We start from the raw sequence: 26,686 nt of genomic DNA on the forward strand, positions 1-26,686 counted from the left end.
CTGCCTCAGAGATCCCTGCCTTTCACAGCCAGCGGCTGTTTGGAAGAGCTGGGGAAGAGATTTTGCCCGAAGGTCAACACCACATTTACAAAGTCAATAAGGAAGAGCAAAATAAAATAAGAACAATGGGCAACATCCAGCATTAGTCATATGCAGAGTCGAGCCTGATGTCCATGGACTTCATTGGCACTACTCTAAGAATCCATTGGGTTCTACCCCATAAACAGCAGCTCCTTGGAACACGAGGGGCTCCTTTTCAAGCTTCAACCCAATTAAATACATTTTAATCAAGCAATCATAGGGATGCTAGGGGAGCAGGGGCCGGAGAGTGCTAGAATCTTGTCTAGTCGAGTTGCATGGAATCAATTCCTATCTGTTACCTCCGAGGATGTGGACAGGCTGCTAGGACAAGTGAAACCAACCACCTGTCTTCTTAATCCTTGCCCATCCTGGCTTACAAAAGCAAGCTGGGCAGGGCTAGGCAATGGGCTCCACGGGGGGGGGGGGGGGGCTTCTCTCTTTGGGGGAGCCTTCCCAGACCCACTGAAAGAGGCATTTATTAAACCGATTCTTAAAAATAAAAGGCAGCTTCCTACGTTCCTGTGAAATGTCCAGCAGTGCCTCTTGGGAACACAGAAAGCTCCCTTAAATTGAACCAGGCTCTCGGTCTCAGTACAGGGGAAGGGTTGAGATGCTGCTGGACAGCACACCTGCCATCCCTGATCATCCGACGTGCTGACCGGGGTGGGTGGGAGCTGGAGGGCCTTACTTTCCCCATCCCTGATGCAGGAAATAGACACAGCCTTAATCGACAGCACAGTTAGCAGGGGGGTTGATCCTGTCCTCGTGTGTGGCTGCTTTCCAGATGACTATTCCACAGAAATTGCCTTTCTTCCAAGCTATGAATGATCTCAGTCATCTCCCAAGTTCAGGCAAGTTCCAGTTCTGCCATTAACCACCTGCTGTGTGTTTATGGTCCAGGATCTAATTTTAAAAACAAATAAACATCTATTTGTGAAACTATTCCAATCCAAGCAGACGGGAATCTATTGTTCAAATTAAGATTTCGAGGCACATGGCTGGTGTAAACGCTGTACAATGAACTGAGGTGGAAAAGTAGGCTAAAAGCCCTGCCTAGGGCCGTAGCTTTCTCAAGTGCAGTGACCTCAGCACTAACCAGCTACCCTTTACTGCTTGAATATTGAGATTTTAATCAAAGGAGCACCTCTAGGCTCAGCTAACATCATGGAATTTCCACTTCTGGCTTTAAACTCATTGGAAAGTTTCAGTTCTCTTCAGTTCTTGAGAGCAATGTCAGAACTCCCCATTCAGGCAAGCTTGTAAATAGCTACTCGCCTACTCTTCTGCGGTGAGTAACCATTGCCACTAAGGTGAACAGCTAGAGAAGAATTTGCAAATTACGTGAGAGCTGCTTCTCTACCCTTGCCCACCCTTTCAAGAGGGGAAAAAGGCCATCAGCGTCCTGGGCTGCATCCATACCACACATTTAAAGCAGATGGCTTTCTGCAAAGACTCCTGGGAACTATAGTTTGTTCAGAGCACTGGGAATTGCAGCTCTGCAAGGGGGTAACCTAGAGTTCCCAGGATTCTTTGGGGAAAGCCATGTGCTTTCTATGTGCGGTGTGCACAACGCCTTACACTGGGACAGAGAGGCAGGTGGGCAATTAATCCATGTAGATCAGTGGTGTCCAAACTTTTTTCAAAGAGGGCCAGATTTGATGAAGTAAGGGGCCGTGAGGGCCGGCCAAAGGGTCAACCAAAGTGAGACCAGAAAACTCCTTAAAAAAAAAAAAAAGACCCACCCCTGTTCCTCAGTTTTTGGGGAGTAATTCAATTATGGTACTGATTCACCAATAACTTTTAAAACAAACTCACATTTTTTAAAATTACATGAGGTGATGAATGACTGGATCAATGACTGAAAATATATGTAGCACTGAAAATGAATATATAGCGTAGGCAGCAGCATCTCGAGGAGTGTGCATGAACAAAGGCAAAGTGCTGAACCAAACATTTGATTTGCTGGCACAGTACGGCCGGATGGTGTGTGCAGGATTCCAACTACGCGTGGGCAAGACCTCGCGCAAAGTCAGCGTGTACCGTGAGATCTCATGAGAAAAGCCCTCCCAGTTCTGGAGTTGTCGTGCAGTACAGGCACTGAGAGATTAAAGGCTTTTTGCCTGCTGCATCCCCTTGGGGTTACCCTGTGCAAAAAGAGGTTTCAAGCTCTTAGCCTTGCTTCCTGGGCTAGACCCACTCGAGGTGCCAGCTCTGTGACTGGTAGGCGCGCTCTCCTCCTCTCTGGCCACCTTATAGACGGCAGGCTGGCCAGACATGGGTGGCTCCAAGGGTAGCACCCTTTTCACATACACACATTACCATTCGACCTGAACCCCCACGTAAGATGCAGGCTGACTGTGAATGCATCCATCACGTGAACTGCAAAGCCAGGAGGTAGCCTGCGCCACAATGCAGGCTGTGACTTTCTCTTTAAATCTTGTATCTTTTGTCACACTTCCACATTTGGGGAAATTAAGTAGTAACAGTCTTATCTGCCCACAGTGCTGCATTTTGCATGTGTGCCGAAGCTGGTAGTATTTCCAGATAATGTACTTTATTCTTCTACATGAAGCTGGGGAGAAGCAGGGGGACTATCAGATTTCCATTTTTTAAGCAACCATTTCAAATACATCTGGCAGAAAGGTAACAACTGGTTCAGGGATTTGAAACCCTTCAGGTTCAACACAATGGGCCTCAACGCTGACAAAATGCCATTGTGAACTGCTATGTGTGGCCAGATATAGAGAAAATAGTTTGTTTGCATCAGGGACAAGACAAAACAAAACACCTTATGTATCAATGCACTAAGAAGCAAAGAGAATTTGGCTTCTACCTGCTTCAGTGAAAGGCTCCATCTAATGCAGCTCAACTGACCTGCAGTCAAATTTAGATCGCTTAACCCATGGGTAGGCAAACTAAGGCCCAGGGGCCAGATCCGGCCCAATCTCCTTCTAAATCCAGCACACAGACGGTCCAGGAGTCAGCGTGTGTTTACATGAGTAGAATGTGTCCTTTTATTTAAAAATGCATCTCTGGGGTATTTGTGGGGCATAGGAATTCATTCTACCCCCCCCCCCCCCAAAAAAAAATATAGTCCGGCCCCCTACAAGTTCTAAGGGACAGTAGACCAGCTCCCTGCTGAAAAAGTTTGCTGACCCCTGTACTCTTGTACCCAATTAATCTGGTCATAAGCCCCAGGGGTCTTACTTCTGAATAGTACTGCACTGAATGGGATGTACCAAAGGAACTCACTGAGTCTTTAGACTTCAAGTTATCCCATCCCCTGCCTTAAAGTTGAGAAGCGTTTCTGTGACATCAGAGCAGCAAAGCCAATAATAACACATAGCACTGCAGCTTCCATGGAGATCAGCAGTTCTGGCAGATGACCCTCAGATCATGAATTATAAAGGGCATTTGTCTAGATGCATTTTTTTAAAAAGCACATACCCTGATCACTGCTCTGTCAGCAGATCTTGGTCTGAAGTTCCAGTATCTATGTGCAGGCTTGCAATGGAATAATAAGGGACGGGTAATCCAATTACCGTATTTTTCGCTCTATAAGACGCACCAGACCATAAGACACACCTAGTTTTTGAAGGAGGAAAACAAGAAAAAAAATATTCTGAATCTCAGAAGCCAGAACAGTAAGAGGGATTGCTGTGCAGTGAAGGCAGCGATCCCTCTTCCTGTTCTGGCTTCTGAGATAGCTGCACAGCCTGCATTCGCTCCATAAGACGCACACACATTTCCCCTTACTTTTTAGGAGGGAAAAAGTGAGTCTTATAGAGCAAAAAATACGGTAGTTCTTAAGAATCTTGCTAACATTAAACCAGGGATTCAAACAAGGGTTGCAGCTGTTGAGACAGAAGTTGACTCCTGCCCCCCTCCCTCCAAATCAAGGTGGCCTCCTCTTGCCTGGGCGTGTTGTGAGAGATATCCTTACCCTTCACCCCTCAGATTGCTTGGAAGAGTACAGCAAATCAATCTTAGTGAAACAAACAAATGTTAATCTCGGATACTGTTGGCTACACTGCATGTGATAAAATTGGAGAGGGGAAGAGATACCTTTCAAGATGGACAGTGGCACTCCGAAAAATCCATCACCTTCCCCAGTAACTCTTCGGACCATTGGGCTGGTCCTGCTCTCAAACCCAATTTCCCAGGGCTGGCTCACCCATGCAGGAACACTGCTTCATTTCTTTGCACTTGACGGCAGATGAATGTGTGAACGTATTCCATTGAAAAGGACTGCTCACATTCACATGTCAGAATAAGCTGCTAGTTTACTATGAATAAGCACTACATTGCTACATGCAGCCTGATCACACATCCCCTGGTGGAAAATGCAGTGAAGTCAAAATTAAGCTTGGTTTGCTGTGCCACCCAAACCCAGGATCCTGGGCCAATACAATGGGGGAGACATGAATGCTCTGTTGGTGGCATCATAGCCATTGTGCTCTATTCACTGCAGTCTTCAGGGAATGAAAACCAGCCCTAAGCATCCTTTGATTGGGTCACAAGGATACTCTGTGTGCATGCACAACACACACACTTATTTTATAATGGAAAAAGCACTTCAAATTCTTATAGCAAAATGTTTCAGATTTCACCTGCATGAAGGCAGAAGTTGAAAAGCTTTGCTATAAGAATTCAAAATCTTTCTTTCTTTTTTTTTTGGGGGGGGGGGGTCTACCAGGATCTGTATCAAACTTGTCTGTTGTGTTGTTTGAAGCTTTCATTAGACACTTTTATACACTCCAGTTTTGAATGTGTTCAAAGAAAGTGTGAACGCACACGCAAGGGGCATTTCCGGACCCGCAAGAGGATGTGGCGTGGCAGAGGTGGGCTTCCACACACTCCGCCAAAGTGGACAATGACCCAGAACGTAACCCATGTGCAAAATGGGGGGTGCCAGTACCTGTGTGTATCTGAGCACCTCAAGACCTACACAGGGACTGCACCCTTCCTTGTAAGAATTTTGCAACAGGAGCTGGTCTTAAGAGGTAGGATTCCAAGATATAACCTGCCGTGTTTATAACAGTAATTTTCCACCACCGCCACCACCTCTGGACGATGTCTCTCTAGCCCAAATCTCACACCACCCCCTACATATCTGTAGGTCTGTCAAACATTCTTTATGCTCAGGGTGAATTGTGGGAAATGGTATCACAGTGTGATTTGGAGAGAGGGAGTGCAGTGTTTAAAAAGAAATAGTGAATTCCACAGATGCTCAAATCTTATAACAACTAAATTTATGACCTGCATAACTCATGCTGATCACAACATGGTCAGTGTTTTGTTTTGTTTTTAAAGATTTTATTGGGCATAGCCCAGAGTCTTTTTCAAGCAAATCTTCACAACTGTCAGGGATAAAAACTTGTTGATTTTTAAAGGGAGGGAGGTGGAAACTTCCTCCTGACAGAGAAACTCCTGGGCCCCAAGGCAATGTTAGTGAAATCCAAGGCTGGTCCCACTGGTAGGCTTGGCCCCCTTTCAAGATAGAAGTGGCCAAACCTATTTGCGGGTTCTAAATGGGAGGCCAAGGTGGCTGACTGAAAAGCAAGAGCCCCCACAGGGCAGGAGCTCAGGAGTTTGAAAGTCCAGTGGGGAAAGTAGGCCAAGAGAGAGAGGAGAGGGCCTGTACAGGATGTGGGGTGGGCAGGTGAGGAAAGACCAGGAAAACTGAGTTTGACAAAGGAACTCTCCAAATCTTTACCTGCAGGAAGTGTGCCTGCAAAAGTGGCTGACTTACACAAGGAAATGCATCACAGGATAAAAGAGGACACCCATTTGCATTGCTTTGCGCAACCGAATTTATATGGTTTGGTGCACATTTGGAAATCATCACTGTAAATTAAGCAGAAATGCAATGCATGCCAAGGGGCGATGGGTAACTTCAAGGCTCCTGCAGGGGCTTTTTATGGCTCCTGATCCTCAAACCAGATGTGGACCAGAAGCCGCCCATCAAAGGCAGAACACCTTCAAGAAGAGGACTGTTCATTGCAGGACACTTGGCCACCTGAATGCCTGCCCCATTCTTCAGTGGAGGACCACGGTCTCTGTGTCCTCCTCCTCCTCCTCTCCTCCACCCCCAGGCTCTCCTTGCTTTTGCGGCTGTGTGTACACACTCCCTTCCCAGCAGCTCCCACTTCTTTTACTGTCTCTGCTGCTTGTTCGCTGCATCTCTTTCCTGCCTCCTCCCCTCAATCCCCTGAGGATCTGAATGATTAACTCTAGGCGCTCTTCGGGGAAATGCAAGGGAGAGGTGCTGCTGGCAATGGTCATTTTGGAGCAAGCCCCCTTCTGCCACCTCCCAACATCTCATTGGGAACTTACTCATAGCTAAAGGCAAAAATCAAGGAAATCTCTCTGCAGCCTGGCTGAGGCCTAAGGCTGCAATCCAGGGACGGGGAATCCAGCCCCATGAGCTTCAAGCAACACAGCCAATGGTCAGCTGTAGCTCAACAGCATCCGGAGGGCCACAAGTTCCCCTCCCCTGCTATAACCAGTGCTTTTTTCTGGGGTGTATGCAGGGGTACACATACCCCTAAATATTTTGTGAATCTAAGTTTAGCTTCATTTAGGGGCACTATTTCAATATGAGTAGGAAAATGAAAGTGCCCCTAAACATTTTTTTTTAGAAAAAAAGCACTGACTATAACCACATGTTCCACTACCTAGGAGTAAGAACCACTGAGCCTGATCAGCTTATGGAGCAACAGAATTCTGTGCTTCAAAGTTGCTCAGTCATCCTAGCTTCTCAAGAATTTATTTCATAAAATTTACAAACTGACAAAAGAAGTTATGATAAAATGGGCAGTCGATTTTGGATATAATATTGATTATGATAACTGGGTAAAATTATGGAATGAAGGTGTGAGGTTTACGGCATGTTCTACTTTAAAAGAAAATTTAATGAAAATGATGTACCGGTGGTATATCACTCCGGTTAAACTAGCAAAAATGTACAGAGTGAGTAACAAAGCTTGTTGGAAGTGTAAATTAAACAGACGTTAAAGAAAGAGGGGGCTTTGCCCTGCCAGACTTGAAACTCTATTATGAAGCAGCAGCGTTTTGCTGGCTGAAAGAATGGCTACTTCTTGAAAACACAGATATATTGGATTTAGAAGGGTTCAATAATGCATTTGGTTGGCATGCATATTTATGGTATGACAAAGTTAAAGTGCATAGAATGTTTAAAATTCACATTGTCAGAAAAGCACTGTTCAATGTTTGGAGCAGATACAAAGATCTTTTGGAAAACAAAACCCCAAGGTGGTTGTCTCCAATGGAAGCTAAAGCAGTAAAAAGACTCAATATGGAGGCCAATTGGCCAAAGTATTGGGAGATTTTAGAATAGGATGGTGACAAATTGAAATTGCAGAGTTTTGACAAACTAAAAAGTAAAGTCCGAGATTGGCTTCATTATTATCAAATAATGGAGGCATTTAAAATGGACAGAAAAATTGGCTTCCAGGTGGAAAAATCAAAATTGGAAACAGAACTGTTAGAACCCAAAACAAAAATATTGTCTAGAATGTACAATTTGCTGCTGAAATGGAACACACAGGATGAGGAAGTGAAATCGGCTATGATTAAATGGGCTCAAGATGTTGGTCATAACATAATGTTTGCTGACTGGGAAAGGTTGTGGACCACTGGAATAAAGTTTACGGCATGTAATGCCTTAAGAGAGAATATAATGAAAATGATTTATAGGTGGTACATGACACCAGTCAAGCTTGCAAAAATGTATCATATGTCTGATAACAAATGCTGGAAATGTAAAGAAGCAGAAGGTACCTTTTTTCACCTTTGGTGGACGTGCCCAAGGATTAAGGCTTTCTGGGAAATGATTTATAATGAATTGAAAAAAATATTTAAATACACATTTAGAAAGATCCCAGAAGCCTTTCTCCTGGGTATGGTAAACCAACAGGTTCAAGGGAAGGACAGAACTCTTTTTATGTATGCTACAACAGCAGCAAGAATACTCATCGCGCAATATTGGAAGACGCAAGATCTACCCACGCTGGAAGAATGGCAAATGAAGCTCATTGACTATATGGAACTTGCAGAAATGACTGGCAGAATCAGAGACCAGGGAGAAGAGATGGTGAAGGAAGACTGGAGGAAATTTAAAGACTATCTACAGAAGCATTATAAAATTACGAACGTTTGAGGTTATCAGATTGAATGTAAAAGAATGTTATTATAAAAATGACAATGTTAAAGAAAGTATATTTAGGAAAACATAGGGAAACGTAAGGATAAATAAGACAATAACATTAATCTGAACCAAAGATACGCCAGAGGGAAAGAGTTTACTACCAGAATATAAGACCTAGAATACAGAGTGGGAAGGCATGGGGAAGTCGCAGACTTAAGTTAATGCTGAAGAATACAATGACACAATATTTGTTTTTAATTCTTTTATTTTTACCTTTTTCATTTTTCTTTTTGTCTTTGTACAATGTATGTATTGTTTTTCTTTTGCTATTTTCTCTTTGATGTGTTTGTCGATTTGTTTTTTGTTTGTTCACTGAATGTGGAAAATAAAATATTATTTTTTTTAAAAAAGGAAGTGTAAATTAAAAGATGGTGAATTTTTTCACATGTGGTGGACATGTGAAAAAATGAAAAAATTCTGGGACATGATTTATAACGAAATGAAAAAACTTTTTAAATACACCTTCCCAAAGAAACCAGAGGCTTTTTTGCTACGGATAATAGGGGATGAATTAAGAAAAGAAGATCATAAATTATTTATGCACGCCGTGACCGCCGCTAGGATTCTAGTGGCTCAAAAATGGAAAACCCAGGAAATCCCAACTTTAATGGAGTGGCAGACGAAAATGTTGGAATACATAGAATTGGTGAAAATGACCTAAAAGATTCGGAACCAAAAAGTAACAAAGTTAGAAGAGGAGTGGAGTAAATGTGTTGAGTACATACGGAATAACTGTAGAAGCTTAAAGACTGTAGCAGGGTTAATATAAATCTTGTGACGTGGACAGAGTGTAAATAAGAATCTGTAAGAGAGGATGTTAATTGTGAAAGCCGATGTAGGGAAGGAGGGAAGTCCGGGCGCAATAATGCGCATGGTAAATAAGAAGATACAAAATGTTGAATGTAAGAGTATGTGTTTTATTTAATTTTGTTTTGGAAAACCAATAAAAAGCATTTTTTTAAAAAAATCATAAAATTCATTGACTGCTTAATGGAGAAAAAACCTCAAAGCTGTTTACAAAAAAGTTAAAACTAAATTTTCACTTTAAAAAAATCACAATGATTTAGAGCAAAAACAAATTAAAACTCACATCAACTTCTAAACATCTGGGCGGGCAGGCTTGTCTGAACTAGAACGTTTTTACTAGGTGCTGAAAAGAACAGAGAGAAGGCGCCTGCTTGACCTCAACAGGCAGGGAGTTCCAAAGTGCAATTGAGTTCCTCTTACAAAGACGGAAGGGATTTTCTGTGGCACCTGTAATAGTGCCAATTCCACAATCAGGGATACAGAATTGGATACCAACCTAACTAGCTGACTTTTCACACTGATTTCAATGCGATCCAAAGACAACCGACTTACGCTGGATTCAAACCACCACATCTGCCAGCTCCTCAGAAGTGCAGCATTCTGTACCCTGGAAAATGCAACACTGGCTGGCTGTTCAAAGCTACTGCGATTCCTGCATGGAATGGGACTGAACGGGGTTCAGGGGCATCTCCATGGTGTTTCTGTGCAACAAGCAATACCAAAAGAATCCACAGCCCCCATTTGAAAAAAAATAAATCCCTTTCTCCAGCATTCAGATCCTAGTATTTTGTCACTGGGAAAATGCAGTTCTTCTCTCAGCTAGTGGGGCCCTTGCTTGTTGGAAGTCCTGAATGGAATGTGGTTGAGCAAGTGATTAGGCATCTGTGGATGCAAATAAACAAATAGTGACAGCTTCCCCCACCCACCATGCTTGCGCCATCAAAACATGCACCTCTGTGATTATTTTCTCTCCCGTTACACATATTAATCTCCATAATTGCAGGAGCACATCTTGCAACCATCCAAAATCCACCCCCACCCCCCACAAACACTTTTCACACCAGCCACCATCTAACCCGGCTTTCCTCCAAACTACTGCTTTCCAGGGTTTTGGACTCCAAATCCCACTAAGCCCAGCCAAAACAGGAAGTAGTCAGGGACGATGGGAGCTGTAGTCAAGAGATATCTGGAGCATGCCAGGTTAGTCAAGGCTGATCTAATCCAGCCTCATCCACTGGCCCTGACCAAAACTGTCCCCATTTTAAGAAATGTCTTGATTTAAATGGAGTGGGAGAGAGAGAGATCTTACTGGCTATGTGCTCCGCCCCCTGCAGAAACCTCATTCATCCTGCCCTAATCAGTGCGTCTCCCACTGCAAACAAAAGCAGAGTTTATCTCCCCATCCCATGACCCCGAAGAGCACTAGCCCAAGCGTAATGCTGTGGGTAGAATGCTCGTATATAACTTAACTGAAAGGGGCTTGGCATGAGCTGGGCCTGTCTAGAACAGTAATCCTATGCACATTTAGTTGGGAAGAAACCCCACCAGGGCCGTCTTACTCATAGGCACTAGGGGTGCGGTGCACCTGGGCTCTCAGGGGCGCCAGAGTTTGGGGGCGACCGAGCCAGCGAGGCACTGAGGTGGCCAGCTCCACCCTCCCGTGTGCCGGGGGGGTTGGGGCACCGGGCAGATCTTTGTACCCTGGCGCCGCATATGCTTAAGACAGCCCTTAACCCCACTGAACAAAGTGGAGCTTATTTCCAAGTAAGCATGCATAGAACTGTGCTGTAAAGAGTCTGCAAGCGGTTGCTGCATGTGTTGGTGGGGCAGGGACTGGCCTCCCTGAGTCCAGCAATCCAAATCTAAGCAGCCAGGATTCCCTCCCTTTTTAAGCACAGCTGGAAGCTTGGGTTGGAATGGGCAGCTGTGAATAAAGAAAAAGAACAGCATGTATTTGGAAGAAATCAGCTCTAGGCTGTTACCAAATCCCACTTGCAGATCACTGCAGCCTTCACCTACACCTTCTGTTGGCAATTAATAGTAATAATAATTTTAAAAGATAAAAGGACTAGAAACACTATGCTAAGTTATGGGGGCAGGCAGGTAGGTAAAGAAGCACTGCTGGAGCAAGTGGCTGGTGTGCTAAATGCCGCATTTCACACTCCCATTTCCAGATTCTCAGCCCCCATGCCAGGAGCCAAACTTGGTAATGCACCAAATTCCCAGCACATGCTGCTGCTGCTGCCCCGTCCCCCAGAGTCTGCAGCTGGCAAAAATCTGCACACCTCCAAAGCCTAAGCTGGCTCCTGAGGCTCCACTGCCTAGGCAAAGCGGCCAATGGTGCTCAGACCACCACTCCCGGCAAAGCTGCTGTCCTCAGCCCATCTGGCAAAATCATTCCTTCTCTCACCCCAAGCAGCTCCCCCCCCCCCCAGCCAACACATTTGTTTCTGAACTTGTCTAAACTAAGCAGGGAAAGGAATGTCTCTTTGGGGAGTCTGGCAGGAAGTGGTTTGGGTGCTTCTCCCCCCCCCCCCGTTTACCCAGGATCCTCTCATTTCCAGCTATTGTGGGCAGAGGAAGCAGCAGCCCCTTCTGAGGATGCACAACTGGAACACTGCAATCCTGGAGGAGCCTCCAAGAGCAGATCCGCTCAGCCACTCAGGGTGAATTAAACCCACCATTGACGAAAATCCATTTGGTCTATTTATAACAACTGCCAAAGACTGCCTAAGCACTCTTGCACAGCTTGGAATATATAGTCTCCTCTTCCTCTGCTTTATATAAGAAAGGAAGGGGGAAAGAAATTCCAGCAGAAGTGGGAAGTGGGACAGTCTCAACAAGTTGTAAAGTTGGCTTTGGATACATTCAATGTTCAGCTGCAAAAAAGCAGTACATTTCAAGAAACATGCGCTCCCTCTCTAGGATTGTTATTTTATTTTCAAACATTTCTATAACAGCCAGGGTGGTTCACGATGATATAACATCAAGACCAAAAAATGAGGGAGTTGTGGTCCTACAACATCTGGAGAGCATCCCCCGCCCCTCCTTCAATGATGTGTGTCATTTTGTGATTTACTCTTCCAAATGTGCTGACTTGTTATCATCATCATCATCATCATCAACAACAACAACAACTACTTGCTGGGTCTGACCCCTTTGATTTTATAGCAATGCTGTCTTTCATTATAGGTCTTTCAAATTGGTGGCTTTTATCTTAGTTATTCCATACTTGGTACTGTTTTTAAATATGCTCTACACAACTCGAAAAAATTATATATTTGTGGTCTATGAAATTATGAAATGCATATTAACTATATTAAGCCTTCCCAAAAAAAACCCCTGAAACCCCATAATCCTATGCAACAGAGTTAGATTTCTGAACACCCAAAGCCACCAGGACTATCCCAGTTCTTCCTCAGTCCAGCCACACTTCCATGTCCACACTGCCTAAATGAGTGGCTTGGTGCAGGCTCAGTCAATGCCCCAGTGCAGATGATGGGTTGGCACAGGAGAAATGAAGCCTGCTTCCTCCAGGTACCATCCTCACCTGGCCTACATTCTTGCTTTTGAGTTAACGCAGAGACTACACTGAAGGTGAAAGAAGCTGGCATGCTAACACACTCATATGCACTGCCCAGTCATGTTTTTCCACTGGATCTTGAGCCTCAGCCCTCCAAGAGAAAGAGTTTGGATACATATCTCCCTATTTCCCCATATATAGATGGGGGGGGGGACCTGTGGCCCTCCAGATGTTGCTGGACTACAATTTGCCATGGGAGTTGGAGTCCAACAAGCTCTAGAGCATCACAGGCTGCCAATGGCTACAAGCCATGGCAGTGGCGTAGCGTGGGTTGTCAGCACCCGGGGCAAGGCAAGTAATTTGTGCCCCCTAACCCGTGGATTTGCGCCCCCTAACCCTAACCCCCAGATGTTGCGCCCGGTGCGGCCGCCCCCCCCTGCACCCCCCACGCTACGCCACTGAGCCATGGTGTTTCCTCTCCTCTGTCACAGGCAGCCCACCTCCAAAGAGTTTTGGTCCTGCTTGCGGGCTTCCTTAGGCACCCAGTTGGCCATTGTGAGAACAGGACACTAGACTGGATGGGCCTTGGGCCTGATCCAACTACATCCTTCTTATGTTTATCACCTGATGTTTGCCTCTTAGAATAGGATTTGTATGTGCGAATACTGAAAACTCACATATAAACCTTGAATTTTAAGGCAAAGAAGAATCATCATCTGAGGTCACAGAGGCCATCCTAATCTGTTGCCAATAAAGTTACAACTCTGCAATTGTTCTACATTGCACAACCCACGCCAATTTCCATATACTTGCCACTTTGCATCTTTCATTCTGCTTCTCTTACTCATAGAGACATGCAAAACAATGGCACCTATCCTCTCATCATGGAAAATCCTCCTTGGCCCCCTCCCACTCAAGAGTGCAGTAGGTCAGCCTTTCTAACCTGGTGCCCTCCAGAGGTTGTTGGACTACAACTCCCACCAGCCCTGACCATTGGCCATGCTGGCTGGTACCAATGGGAGCTGTAACCCAGCAAGACTGGAGGGCCAGTTTTCTCTGCCTTGCAAGAGTATAAGGGTGAGAATCAGCACCACCTCTGCACCCGACCTCAGAGGACCCCACAGTGTCCTTCCTGACCGGAAGAGAGGAAACCCAATGCCTCAACTCATGGCAAGGACACAGGCAGCATCTTCAGAGAGCCAATGATTCTGCTGTGTTTTTGTCTCAAGAGAAAATGAACACTACAGTATAAAAATAGATGCTGCAGAAATAGATGATTTATTCTAGCCCAAGGTTGATTGGAACGAGGAGAGACCAAATCTTTTGCAGAGATGCATTGGGCAACCTCCTCTCTGCGTGGGTATTTCAGAGTCACAGGAAGCCACAGAGATTTCATTTTTCATTAAGGAGCACACAATTTAGGAGTTACAGAGAGCTAGATACTCTTTAAAATCAACCAACCAATCAAACAAACGCAAGAGGAATTCATTTGTGCAACACTTCATTCCGCTAACACAGCAAACACAAGCTGAGGAGCTAGTGGGGGTGAACCAACTTGGAAGTGGACTCTGACAATGTTTGCATTGATAAAAAATATATAGTTTAAGAGTTCTAAGTTTGGATAGCTAGTGCGGACACTGACCTGGGAAGTGTGGTGAACTTGGGTCTAGGCCACCTCAAGATGGTTTCTGAGATTTTGGCAGAAACACATTATTAAAAAATATAAACAAATAAAAGCCTTTAAAAGAGAAATTTGGAGACTATTCTTATGGCATGTGCCCCCAAAACATGTTGGCTATCCCAAATGTGATGCACATGGCTTTTGGTATGTCTCTTTTTTCAAAGGTTTATATACTGTAACTTTAAGAGCATGTGCTCGAGTTTACTTTTCCCTCCTCCCTCCTAGCCCTTTTTCCTTAAGTGTCATGTCTTTTTAAATCATGAGCATGAAGGCAGGCACTGTCTTAGCACTGACTTTTGTAAGCTGCTGTGAGAGCCTTTTTAGCTAAAGCACGAGCTATAAAAGCTTTAAATAAATATCAATAAAAATAGGAGTATCATCATATTCACTGTCTAGCTGTTTAAACCGTGCCTACTGCTTAAGTGCACCAATTTAGCAAGGAAGCGTGGAACTGAAGCTCCATGGTGAAGAACAGCCTTGCTGTTGATCATGAGGCTCCTGTATGGATGCCATACCTTATACCGTAGCTCAGCAGAAGAGAGCACACTTTGAATGCAGAAGATCCCAGGTTCCATTGCAAACACGGGTGGGAAATAATAATGCCAACACACACACATACTTGGAAATGCTTCAAATGCACTTCACGGCCTTTTCTGAAACCTCTGCCTTGATTTGACTTGGAAGAAGGGACAGGATAGGAAACCAATACTTGGTTGCAAAGAAGGCTGCACCTCTCATGCCACATGGAGATCAGAAAAGGACACAGCAGACAAGAAGGCAAATTGATGCCTGGGGTCCCCTTGCAGATGCCCTGGCAGGAACCAAGCGTGCAGATATGTTCTTGGACATCTCCCACTTAGGAACGAACCCACTGTCCTGCCAGCACTGGGGCCCCTGTCCACTGGCCTGGGAACAGGGAGAGGGAAGTTAATGATGCTTCTTTCAGGACCAGAACTGAGATAATGACGAGAGGAGCTGCCAAGGACAAAGGGGTCCTGACCTCAAGAAAGCCAAAAAACAAAAGCAAAACCTAGAACTGCTTGATGCTACATTGAATAATAAGGGCTGCTCGCTGGGCCTTCTACTGCAGCTTGAAATAAGCAGTGGAGGATTTGGTGAACAGCTTGTCTGGGCGAAGGACACACATCAAGGCATTACCTTCCACTGTGCAAGAGGAGGCGTCCATCTAGTTAAATCAATGACCCACCTAGTCAATGACCCACCAAAGCAGCAATGTCCTCAAACACAGGTTCTAGGTCTGTCCCAGACCTTCTACCTGAGACCTCCTTTCATTCTATGCTTGAAGCATCACTGGCTGGGCTATCACAACCCGTTCTGGTTAAAGCTATGCCAGAAAGACAGGCCGGCCTACACCCAAAACTCATCCTTAACAGACATCTATCTTAACTTCTCTTTGAACATTTCCAAGGAAGGAGATTCCACAACTCATTGAATTGCTCTTATATAGTCATGATTTCTCTCTACTCCTCTTCCCTGCCCACCTGCCCAAATCTCTTTATGTTTACTCTAAATCTGCTTTCACCCATCCAATAATCTAAACCCTTTAACTTCCTATTCTCCTATTTTTCCCCTTTCTTACATTCTTCTTTAAATACTTGAGTTTTGTTTTTGATTTTTTAAACAACAGCAAGTCAACATCTCTCTCCTTAATCTTATCTCTCCAGAACAAGCATATCCGCTGCTTTTGGCTTTTCCTCTTCAGGATACTTGATCTTCCTCATAGCTTTCCTCTTAATCCTTTTCAACTTGTCAACATCATAATTTTACTGAACAAAAGTATTCCAACCATGACTTACCAACGCAGCACACAGCGATAACATCACCTCTCTTCTTACTAGGCAAAACACTTGGTATGAGGTCAGGTACATGCTATGCAGATGTTGGATCAGTTCATATTGTTATACCTAACTAGCAGTTCATTTTTCATGTCTACAAAAGCTGATGTTCTCCCCGCTGCCCCCAGCACTCCAGACTAGTTGTTAGGGCAGTTCACAGATGAAATATTTGCATTTTGATCAAGTACTGATCCAGCCTCAAAGCAATAAAGGCCTGCAGCACTGCCCTCCCCCCGCTGGCGTTGCACTCCAGCTCCCATCAGCCCCAGATCAAGGATGATTGGAGCTGGAGTGCAGCAGCATCTGAGGGTCAAAGGTTCCCCATCCCTGATTCCATTACTGGATTGCCCATATCATGCTCTCATGTTCAGCAAAAAGTACCCCCTTGGAGCTAGAAGGACATGATTTAAGCAGGAGCAGTGTACACTGTAGTTAATTATTGGAGCTTGTCTTCATTTACCCCACCCCACTGCCCTGCTCACAGTTGTGAATAATATTTCTATGTTATAAATGGTCTGTGTCAACATTAAGAAAAAGAGGAAGGTAGAGAATAATATATATGTGGATGGCCCCTGGATCAAGTGGCTTTTCTTCTTTAAGTTCTCAGAGTTCTTAACCGATCTCAGGGTTGTCCTCTGAACTAGCCAGATGCTTAACTGAGAATCAATCATAGTCAGTCAATGCTTGGGGGGGGGGGCACACAAGTTTTTAGAGCTGTCGTTATAGCATTAAGAACAACATTAAAAACTCTTAGGTCCAGTGTGCTTACGGTTTCTGGCAACTAGACATTCTGTTTTGGTGACTGTAACATTGGTTTAGGAGCCATTTGGCACTGAGCTTATGTATCTGAGTTTCTAACACTGCGTGTTGTAGAGATGAAGAATCTGAGGCCCTCCAAATGCAACTGAACTACATCAACCCAGACCACTGACCATGTTGGCTGGTGCCAATGGAAGCTGCAGTCTAACAACATTTTGAGGGCTAAAGGTTTCCCAGCCCTGTGTCTATTTTGCATGCTTTCTGTTTTAAATATTTCTGTTGTTTTCTGATATCTTTATTGTACATTGTGCAGAAGGTGATCACAATAATAATAACAGTTCAAAGTACGATCAGCAAAAGGCATACACATCTGCTGGTTTTGGACCAAACCAGAAAGAAAAGCAATCTAAATTATTCCTTTTCATAAAATCTGGCTCAAGGTGTGCTCTGCAAAGCAGAAAAAATGTCCTTCAGGAATCATAAATTTCACAGTTCTCTCTTGCATTATAAATGCCAATCAATCCAGATCAAATTTTAAACTTTAATCAAAGCTTTGGTTTATTGGTTACACCCAATCAATTTTCTGAAGCTTGAAGACTGAAGCTACAAACTGATTACAACCACCCTCCTTGTCTAGACTGTGAAAACTTTGTTCTAAAATCAACCAATTAACAATTCTGTGCCAAGGAAAAGCTGGATTCTCGACAAGCAGAAATTATGCAAAACTTTGCTTTTCTCTAATGCAGCACAATGAATTCATTCCATTTTTTTAAAAAATTGTTTATTCTGGCACAGCTAATCACAAGGAGGGTTCTTTGGGGAAACCATGTCTGTTTAAAGTGTTGTTGTTTGGGAACTAAGCTGTTCGAAAACTGAGGTACCACTGTAATAGGCAACGATAAAATAACTTATCTACTTCTGCCTCCAAGGAAGCAGAAAACAACTCCTTGCACCTTCCGGTATCTGAAGAATGCTGTCACATCACAAGTCTCCCCTTCTTCAACTATTCATCACAGAATTTGTTCTCCATTTTCCTGCCCTCTCCAATGTAACTGCTAGATCAGAGCTTTCCAAACTTTTCATGTTGGTGACACACTTTTTAGACATGCATCATTTCGCAACACAGTAATTCAGTTTTACTAGCAAACTGGAGGTTAAAGTAACCCCTTTCCAGTCGGGGACTTCCGGGTTGGTGCCTCCGGTAATGGCTGAATTCCTCTGATTGGGAGGAATTTGCCCCGTGGGAATTTGGGTCTGGCCGTCACGGTGAAGGCAGAGACCCGCAAAAAATCACAGGCGGGAGAAGCCTGTGAATGTGGGATTCAGCGGGCACCTTTTGCGCCTCCCCTACTCGCGGGGAAACCCGGTTTCAGGGGTCCGGAGCCATGTGGGGTGAGCGGCGTGGTGCTGCGAATCGTCTGCTTCTTCCACGGAGCGAAGCCGCATAGCTGTTGCCGGAGAGCACTGACTTTTTCCTGTCAACAATTTGACTTCAAAGTAACTACCCGTGAGTAGAGCTGAATCGAGAAAATTGGATTTTTAAATGTTTAATTTGGCATCGAAACGGGGGAGGCTCAACACAGGAAGTCCGCCTTCCCCTTTTGTAAATAGATTGAAGCAATGAGGCTGCAAGCTGAAGTCTTGGAAAGCCTTTTGTAAAAGACTACATTTCCATCGGCAAAGAACATAACCCCCCCCCCCTTGAGGCAGGAGAAGAGGGGGGAAAGTTGTGCATTGAGTATGCCGGCAGGAGAGAGCGAAGGGAGTTAAAAATACTCTGACCCTGGAAAAGGACTGCTAGCAGGACTGACGTCTTCTGGAATGCTTACTGACAGCGTTTAGAATGTTCATTGACAGCTAGCTAAATAAGAGAAATACATTGTTTCTACTGTCTCCAGATGCTTTTAAAAAGGAGTAAAAGTAACTGAAAATTGAAACTAACTTTGGATCATTTGAACTGTGTTTAAAAGAGGACATAATATAAATAGAAACTGTTTCCCCCTAGTGGAAGCCTTTGAAACTTTGAAACTGGTTGCTTTACAGAGCTGGGCTAGGGGAATTTCCAGCTGCAAGATAAAAGACTGTGAGACGTTGGGATTGACCTTGAATCTTTTAGCTGTTATGGTAAATGGAAAGGGAAAAACAGACCAGTCAACTGTGGGGAAAAGCTTCTGTACCAGTACATTCAAAACCAAGAGGAATGTTGACAGAAGAGGCCTTAGTGGTTGCATTAAATAAGATAAATGATTCACTGGAACAGCTTCACAAGAAAACAGACGCGATAAATGTGAAAGTGGATGCTACAACTATTAAAATCGACTTAATTACAGAAAGTATAAATAACTTGGGACAAAATGTGAATACCAATACAGAAATCACCCAGAAATTGATACAGGAATCTACTTTGATACGGCAAACTGCGGAGGAAGCTAGGGAGAAAGTAACACAACTGGAGGGAAAGAGAGTCCCAGCCCTACAGAGGCAATTTGATGAACATAAGTTGACGCTTGCTATGATTGAACTTAGAGAAGAACAGATGAATTTGAGGATTAGAGCCCTACCTGAATTGGAGAAGGAAAGCTTGATAGACTTTCTTACACAGGAATTTGCTGACTTATGGGACTTGGACTTGGGTCAAGAAGAGTTTGGAATTGTGAGGGCCTTCAGACTTGGAGGAGGAGGGGAAAAAGAGAAGAATGGAATAAGAGATTGTTTGATCACCCTTCGAGCTAGGGAAGAGAGAGATAGAATCTTGAGTTGGCATTACCAGAAGAACCTAGAAGAGCCAAGAGCACCGGATAGAAGATCATCAGATAGAGGACTAGAGCAAAGAGCATCGGACAGTAGACTTTACCCACCTGGGAAGAATGGCAGATGAAGTTGATGGATTATATGGAACTGGCGGAAATGACTGGAAAAAGTTTAAAGATTATTTACAGAAATGCTGTAAAGTTAAAGAATGTTAGAAAAATGTTGGAATGAAGTTATATGGCTTTAGTAGAAATGTTATAAGGAATTAAGTATAGATAGATTAATAGAATATTAAAGGGGGGGGAAATAAGGATAGAATGTGTTAAGATAATTATAGGATAGAAAATAGAGGAAGATGGAAAGGAACTGCTGAAACAATTAACAGAAGTGGAATACAAAAAGGGAGGTGTGAGGAGGTCGTTGAATTAAGTGAATGAAAGAAAGGATACTGAAATTGTTTGAGCTGTTTTAAATTGTTTTTGTTTGGTTTTGTTGGGTTAATGTGTTAATGTTGTGTGGTTTCTTTGTATTGTATTGTACTGTATTGTATTCTTTTTTTTATCTTGTTTTCTGCTGTGTTTCTTTTTTTGTGTAGTGTTTGAATTGCTGGAAAAGTAATAAATATTATTTTTTAAAATAAATAAATAAATAAATAAAGTAACCCCTTTCCAGACCTGGGAGCAGTGTAGGGAGCATTCGCTCAACACACCTACACACTGGAGCCGACACACAAACGTGTCGCGACACACAGTTTGGAAAGCTCTGTGCTAGATGCGATAAAGAAATCTTTAGGTATCCTATCCCTGGAGATAACCAAAGGCTCTCTTGCTCTCTACACATGTGCCAGTACAGCTAGAAGGCACAAAAGAGAGAACCTGTGGCATGGGAGCTGGCATTCAGAAAAAGACTGTGATGTGGTTGCAGAACTGTAAAATCACATGCATGGAGTTCCCATTCAGGAGCTGGCATTGCTACAGCTGGGCAGAGTGTGATCAAGAGAAGAGGCAAAAACCTATTGCCTGGTTATTTGCTTCCCTCACAAGCCTCCTACACCTGAGATTAAAAAAACACTGCAACACAAGGACAAAACAGGAATTGTTAACAGTTAGCAGTGGCAGCAGTCTAGCCCAAACATGGCCCCTTTTAAAAAGTGCTATTGATTTCCACAGGGAAGCACCTGCTGAATATCAGGGACAAACCAGAGCAGGTTGAATCCTGAGCATCTCTAGTTGGAAAGAGCTGGTACAAAATGATGGGAAAGAAAGACCTCTGCTCAGAAATCCCAGAGAACCATTGCTAATCAGTGTAGATAACAGTAGGCAAGTATAAGGCAGACTCATCTGCAAGTGGACTTCAGCTTTTAACTTTTGTCTGGATCGTGCCCAGTGCTAGGGCCTTATATCCAATCAGAAATAAGAAGGTAGTAAGAGCCCCTGGCACTTATACATAGTTTATGCACTATGTGACCTGAGATTGCAACACACTCCTGGCAACTCTGCACAGAATTTGCCATTTCTTCATCTTTGAAGAGAAGCTAGCAATGCCTGTGTTGTCCTCCTCCCTCTAGCCTTGCTTTGCTCTCATGCACTCTTTGGGTGCAGAAGGAAAAGGTACAGGTGGGGTGGGGGTGGGGAAGTTTGCCCTGGCAGGCTGCAAAACAACAGGGAAACAGCAAAAGACCTAAAAAAAGAAGTTCCCACACAGCATGGACCAGTCACAACTGTGGGAGGAGATCAGCACAGGTGGCAAATGTCTCAGCGTGGGCAGGGAGATAGCATCCCACAGGTTCCACCCTGGAACCTGCCCTTCCTCTTCCACACACCAAGCCATTATCACTCGCCTCATCTGATTGCAGCAAAGGAGAGATTTGCATCACCCACACAGCTGGGACAGAAGCCACTCGCTCAACAGAAAGGCACAAAGGCTGGGCTGGAGCCTTGTCACTCATGCTCACCTTTGCATATGCATCAGGTGTGCTGGCACTGGGAGCAAGCTCAGAGGTGTGCACTTGTTATGCAAGCCCTAACTGTCCCAGGGACCGTTACTGAGGACCAGTTTCACCACACAGCAAAAAACAAACAAACAAAACCAACCAGCTTGACATTCTGGGTCAGCTAATAAAAAATCCACATGGCAAACTCTGCCACATGCAGCCCAGGAGTTGCTTGGAGGATTATTAGGAGATTTGGAAGATCCACAATGGTTGACAAGGCTACCACATCTGTTCCATGCTGGAAAGAGGATTTGAGCCTGCACTGCCCAGCTCCACATCCAACATTGTTCCTTAACCTGGGACTCCAGCTCCCATCACCTGCTCTCTGACCGCATTGGGTTGACAGGGGTCCATGATATCTGGAGAAGGCACTCTCCCATGTGTCAATTTTGCACACTGAGGAACTGAGGGTGAAAGACAAGTCTGGCCCACACCATCCCCACAGAGCCACTGGTGAAGGAACGGGGGCAGGTGGGGGGAGCACACGCCCCCGGCACCATCGGGGAGGAGGGGTACCATCACGGCCACCCCCCAGACATGCACCGTGCACCCCCCATTGTGCTAGTGCCATGCCCCAGTGGGCGGCACGCCACACCCCCAGAACTCACGCCACATCCCCACGGGTGGCGTGCCATGCCCCCGCCCCCAGCGCCGGAGCAACTTCGTCACTGCACAGAGAGTGCTCCAAGTCCTCAGTAAAGCCTCACTACTTTAAACTGCAGGTCTGGCACTTTTCCATCATCCCTTTCCAAATCACAGATGAGACATTTGCAGAGTAATAGGCACTTTCCTCCCATTTAGAGTCACGAGGAGCTGGTAGGGGCAATCAGCAGCTTGTGCCTTTGGGCAGAAGGGGGGGGCAGCGGAGGAGGAGGGGAACAGTTTCCCAGCAGCAGCTCTAGGTTTAGATTGCAACAGAAGCTCTGGCTAGAATTATGTATGTTGCGTGTTTAAGGGGGTGGGGGCTCATGTCAAAACACACAGAAAACAGAGGGGCAGCTCAGCCCGCCTTTTAGGCCACAGTTTAGATGATGGCAGTAAGGGGTAAGCAAGCATGGTCCATGCATTCCCCTATATTGATCTGGGTACATAGGCTGCCTTTCTATCCCAGCCTTCCTGCAAGTTGTTCAGAGGGGCAGACAAGGCTCTCTTCCGATCCTCACAACAACCCTAAGAGGTTGGTTAGGCTGAGAGCACATGAGTGGCCCAAGGCCACCAAGGAAGAAAGTTGAACCCAGGCCTCCACATGACACTAACCCTGATTGTTCTGGACTGCACCTCCCATCATCTTTGACCACTGTCCATGCTTGTCTGGGTCAACAGAGTCCCAACAATATCAGGGTGGACACACACACAGGTTTCCCCATCCCTACTGAACCACACAAAAGACATGCTCTTTGTTGCTTAACACTGTCAGAATGGCCAGAAATAAAGGTCAGAGCAGAGGTGGGAACAGGCTTTGCTTGGAGTCTGGAGGGGAGAGCATCCAGCATTCAAGTACCTCTTGCTGCAGCTATAGAAGTTAGAGAACTCTACAAAATTCCTCTCTCAAACAGACTCGGTTAATACAGACACAACCCCGTAATTTATAGCTCTCCTGTCAAATGAGCTAGATGATCATGAATTTAAAACATCTGGGCTGGAATCAGTCATGTTCCTCTCCCCCTTCTCTATGTTTACAGCTGTTATTCTTATCTCGCTTCCCTTCCCCACCCTCAAAAGTCTTGAACTCATGACTGCTGTTGGGCAACGTGACTTACTCAACTAGCTGGTGGGCTAAGAATAGATGCCGTCCATGAAATTTCATGTATCCAGGACTGGCACGCTTGGAGCGTAAAAGAGGAATGCCGAAACAGGATGTGGGGAGGAGGCCATGTGCAACATGCATCTCAGAGGCTCCAGAAGGGCCTTCACAGAATAGACACTCTTTGAGGCACACACAGTCTGTGGAGATTGCACGTGTGGAAAGTACAACGGTTTGGAATTCTTCAGCTAAGAAAGAAAGTAAAACTGCTCTTCTTTGAAAGCTGGAATTCTCAGGGTATAGTACTCAATGCACCATTTCAAATCCCACATCTCATGCAGCAAGACTTCAGGAATCCTAAAAGGCGAAAAGCACCACCAAAGACTAGGGCCTGATTCCACAAGCGCATCAGCTTGGAAGTGGATAGACCTGCATGATCAGAAGGGGCACAGTGAACCAGCACACAGGACACACAGAAACCTCAGACTGGAAGCCCCATGGCCCAACTAGTAGAAGCAATCTGTTGCCTCCCACTAGCAGTCCAATAATCAAGGGACAGACGTTTTCCTCTGTTTTCTAGCTGCTCCAAATGAGATGGCCACCCTTTCTAAGCCCAAAGGATGCACTTCTCCCGAGAGTCACACACCGGGCGGGGGGGGGGGGGGGAGGTTGGGCAGGGGGCAGACGTAGGCTAAGCCACTAACATGAATTTTTACCTTTGTATAATTGGCTAGCTTCTCTGTGAGGGTATGACCTGAGAAGAGTTATAAGGTCTGGAGGGCCACATTCAGCTCCCAGGCCTAAGGTTCCTCAAGCCTGACTTATGGCCCACAAAGGGGGGGGGGGATGAGAGGGAGGAGGCAGGAGCCTCCAGGCAGACTTTGCCTCTTGCCACAAAAGGTTTAAAGGAGGGGTAGGCAACCTAAGGCCTGTGGACCGGATGTGGCCCAATTGCCTTCTCAATCCGGCCCACAGATGGTCTGGGAATCAGTGTGTTTTTACATGAGTAGAATGTGTCCTTTTATTTAAAATGCATCTCTGGCTTATTTGTGGGGCATGGGAATTCGTTCATCCCCCCCCCCCCCCATATAGTCTAGCCCACCACAAGGTCTGAGGGACAGTGGACCGGCTCATGGCTGAAAAAGGTTGCTGACCCCTGGTTTAAAGGTTATCTGCATGTCCTCCAGCTTTCAGCCCTGGTGAGGCTGGGACTCCACCTGGAGAATGGGGGCCAGTCAGGGTGGTCCACACAGTGGAGGGCTGTGACTAAGACAGTGGCCCAGTTTTAAAACATCAAAACAAAGATGTATCACCATGCATCTAGAATTTCCAGAAATGCACATTTTCCCCCTGTTTGGAATCAAAAGGCTGCTGAAGCACGAAATTTGTGTATGTGAAAAGGCAGCTTTGACTCTTTGCCCAGAAGCCTGGCCTACTGAAAAATATTTCAATTTATTCCCACTATTTGCATGTATGTGTGTCCCCGTCCCCGTCCCCAAAATATCCATATCTGGAATTATGTATTTCCAGATGCCCAGTGAAAGAAGCTCCCCAGCTGCCTCCCAAAGCCACTTCCTCGGTTTACAGTGTCCATTTGCCAAGCCTGCTCACTTGCTCTACCAGGAACTGCCTACAGGAGTTTTTTTGGAGTGACTGTTTGTTATGCACTCTGTTGCCTCTGAAGAGCATTCAAATAAAACCCAGCAGAAAGGCAGCTGGCAGGCTCAGGTGGCTTTCTGATCTATTATCCAGGCTATAAATAGCTGCTGGAACCCAGATGCCCAGCTTCTAATAGTTCTTGGAAAATTCTCAAGCACACCTTAAAGGGGTGGGAGCAGACCAATAGCACCTTAACCCTTAGCAGAACAAGGCTTGAAGGCAGAAAAGTTTTGGAAATACCGGTAGGTCGCTATGAAATAATCTTTGCCACTGAACAGTTTGGCAGTGAAGCAGAGGCAAGAATGCTGAAAGTACAAGAAAACAGCTAGCAATGATTTCAGCTGATTCTACACTGGGGCTACAGTTTATTAAAATTATTATTTCAACTAGCAAATAGCCTTTTCAATTGCACCCCACTTCCTAGCACCATAATTCTGAACCCAGATCATTTTTTTGGGGGGGGGAATAGGGTGACTCATACATCCCTTCCCTATGTTTTGTATGAACTGTAGTCACTTTGGGGCAAAGACTGCCAATGTTGGGAGATCTCATGCCTGACAGAGCATGGCAAGTTCAAGGTTTAAGGGAATGAAAAGGTCAGGGGTTACAGACAGCAATGTTTTTCCAAACATTCTACAAACAAAGAACACTTTAAACATAGGCTGCCTGCTGAGGAACATTGCACAGGACGTTGGGACCACATTTTAGGGCACACACAAAGCACTGGCCAGGACAGCTGGAACTCCTCATTGGCCCAAGTGAACTGAGTGTACAGCTTACAGGAAAAAATCAGTGCTGGTATAGCATATATTTAAAGAACATGAGTTCCCCCTAAGAATTTTGGGAATTGTAGTTTGTTATGGATGCTGGGAACTGTAGCTCTGTGGAGTTCCCAGGATTCTTTCATAAAAGCCTCGTGCTTTAAACGTATAGTGTATATGCAGCCTGAGCTACAAATCTTGCCATGAAAACACTAGGTGGCTTTAGGTCAGCCATTCTTTCTTAAGTCTCAGCCCCCCGCCCCCCAATCTGGAAAAGGCAGGGCAGGGATAATAATTCTGACTTACTTTACAGGGCTGTTGTTTGAGGTTGCTCAAAGGTCCACAAATTATGAGAACAAGAAAGAAAAAACAGAAAATATAGGGTGAAATTGATCCGAAACTACAACTGAGGTCAGTGTTAAAAATTAGCCAGGCATATTTTGCACCTGCCTATCGACACTTGCGACCGAGTGAAGATGCCTGGGTGCCAGGATGGGGCCCGACATCTCCACCATCTGGAGGTGCATACCTGGGGGATCATTGGATCTTGACTGTTTTTACACACCAATACCCCATCATGTAGAATTCCATCAGTTATATTTTATCTGCACAATTGGAATGAGTTTCAGGAACCAAAATGCTTTTTCTGTGCAGCCAGAGCAGGAGCAGACACCATTAAGAAAAGGATATGTGGACCATCCCTGGATCAAGTGCTTTTTCTTCTTTAAGTTCTCAAAGCTTTTAACCTGGCTCAAGATTGTCATCTGACCTAGGAAGATGTTTCACTGAGAATCTATCACAGTCAGTCCATCATTTGAAAAATACAACTTTAGCGTTGTCT

The 26,686-nt window shown here is 44.9% G+C and overlaps 1 protein-coding gene and 1 long non-coding RNA gene across 10 annotated transcripts in view; one reads left to right on the top strand and one right to left on the bottom strand.

The window, feature by feature from the left end:
* Nucleotides 1–26,686, bottom strand: part of HDAC7 (histone deacetylase 7) — a 183,912-nt gene that overhangs the window by 81,728 nt on the left and 75,498 nt on the right. The window lies entirely within an intron of this gene.
* Nucleotides 469–12,949, top strand: LOC310671951. The gene is made up of 3 exons (XR_014508310.1): nt 469–3,624; nt 3,885–7,078; nt 8,667–12,949. It is a non-coding gene; the product is annotated as an uncharacterized lncRNA (long non-coding RNA).

The sequence above is a fragment of the Podarcis tiliguerta genome (assembly GCF_965153285.1).
Source record: "Podarcis tiliguerta genome assembly, chromosome: 2".
Taxonomy (NCBI): domain Eukaryota; kingdom Metazoa; phylum Chordata; class Lepidosauria; order Squamata; family Lacertidae; genus Podarcis; species Podarcis tiliguerta.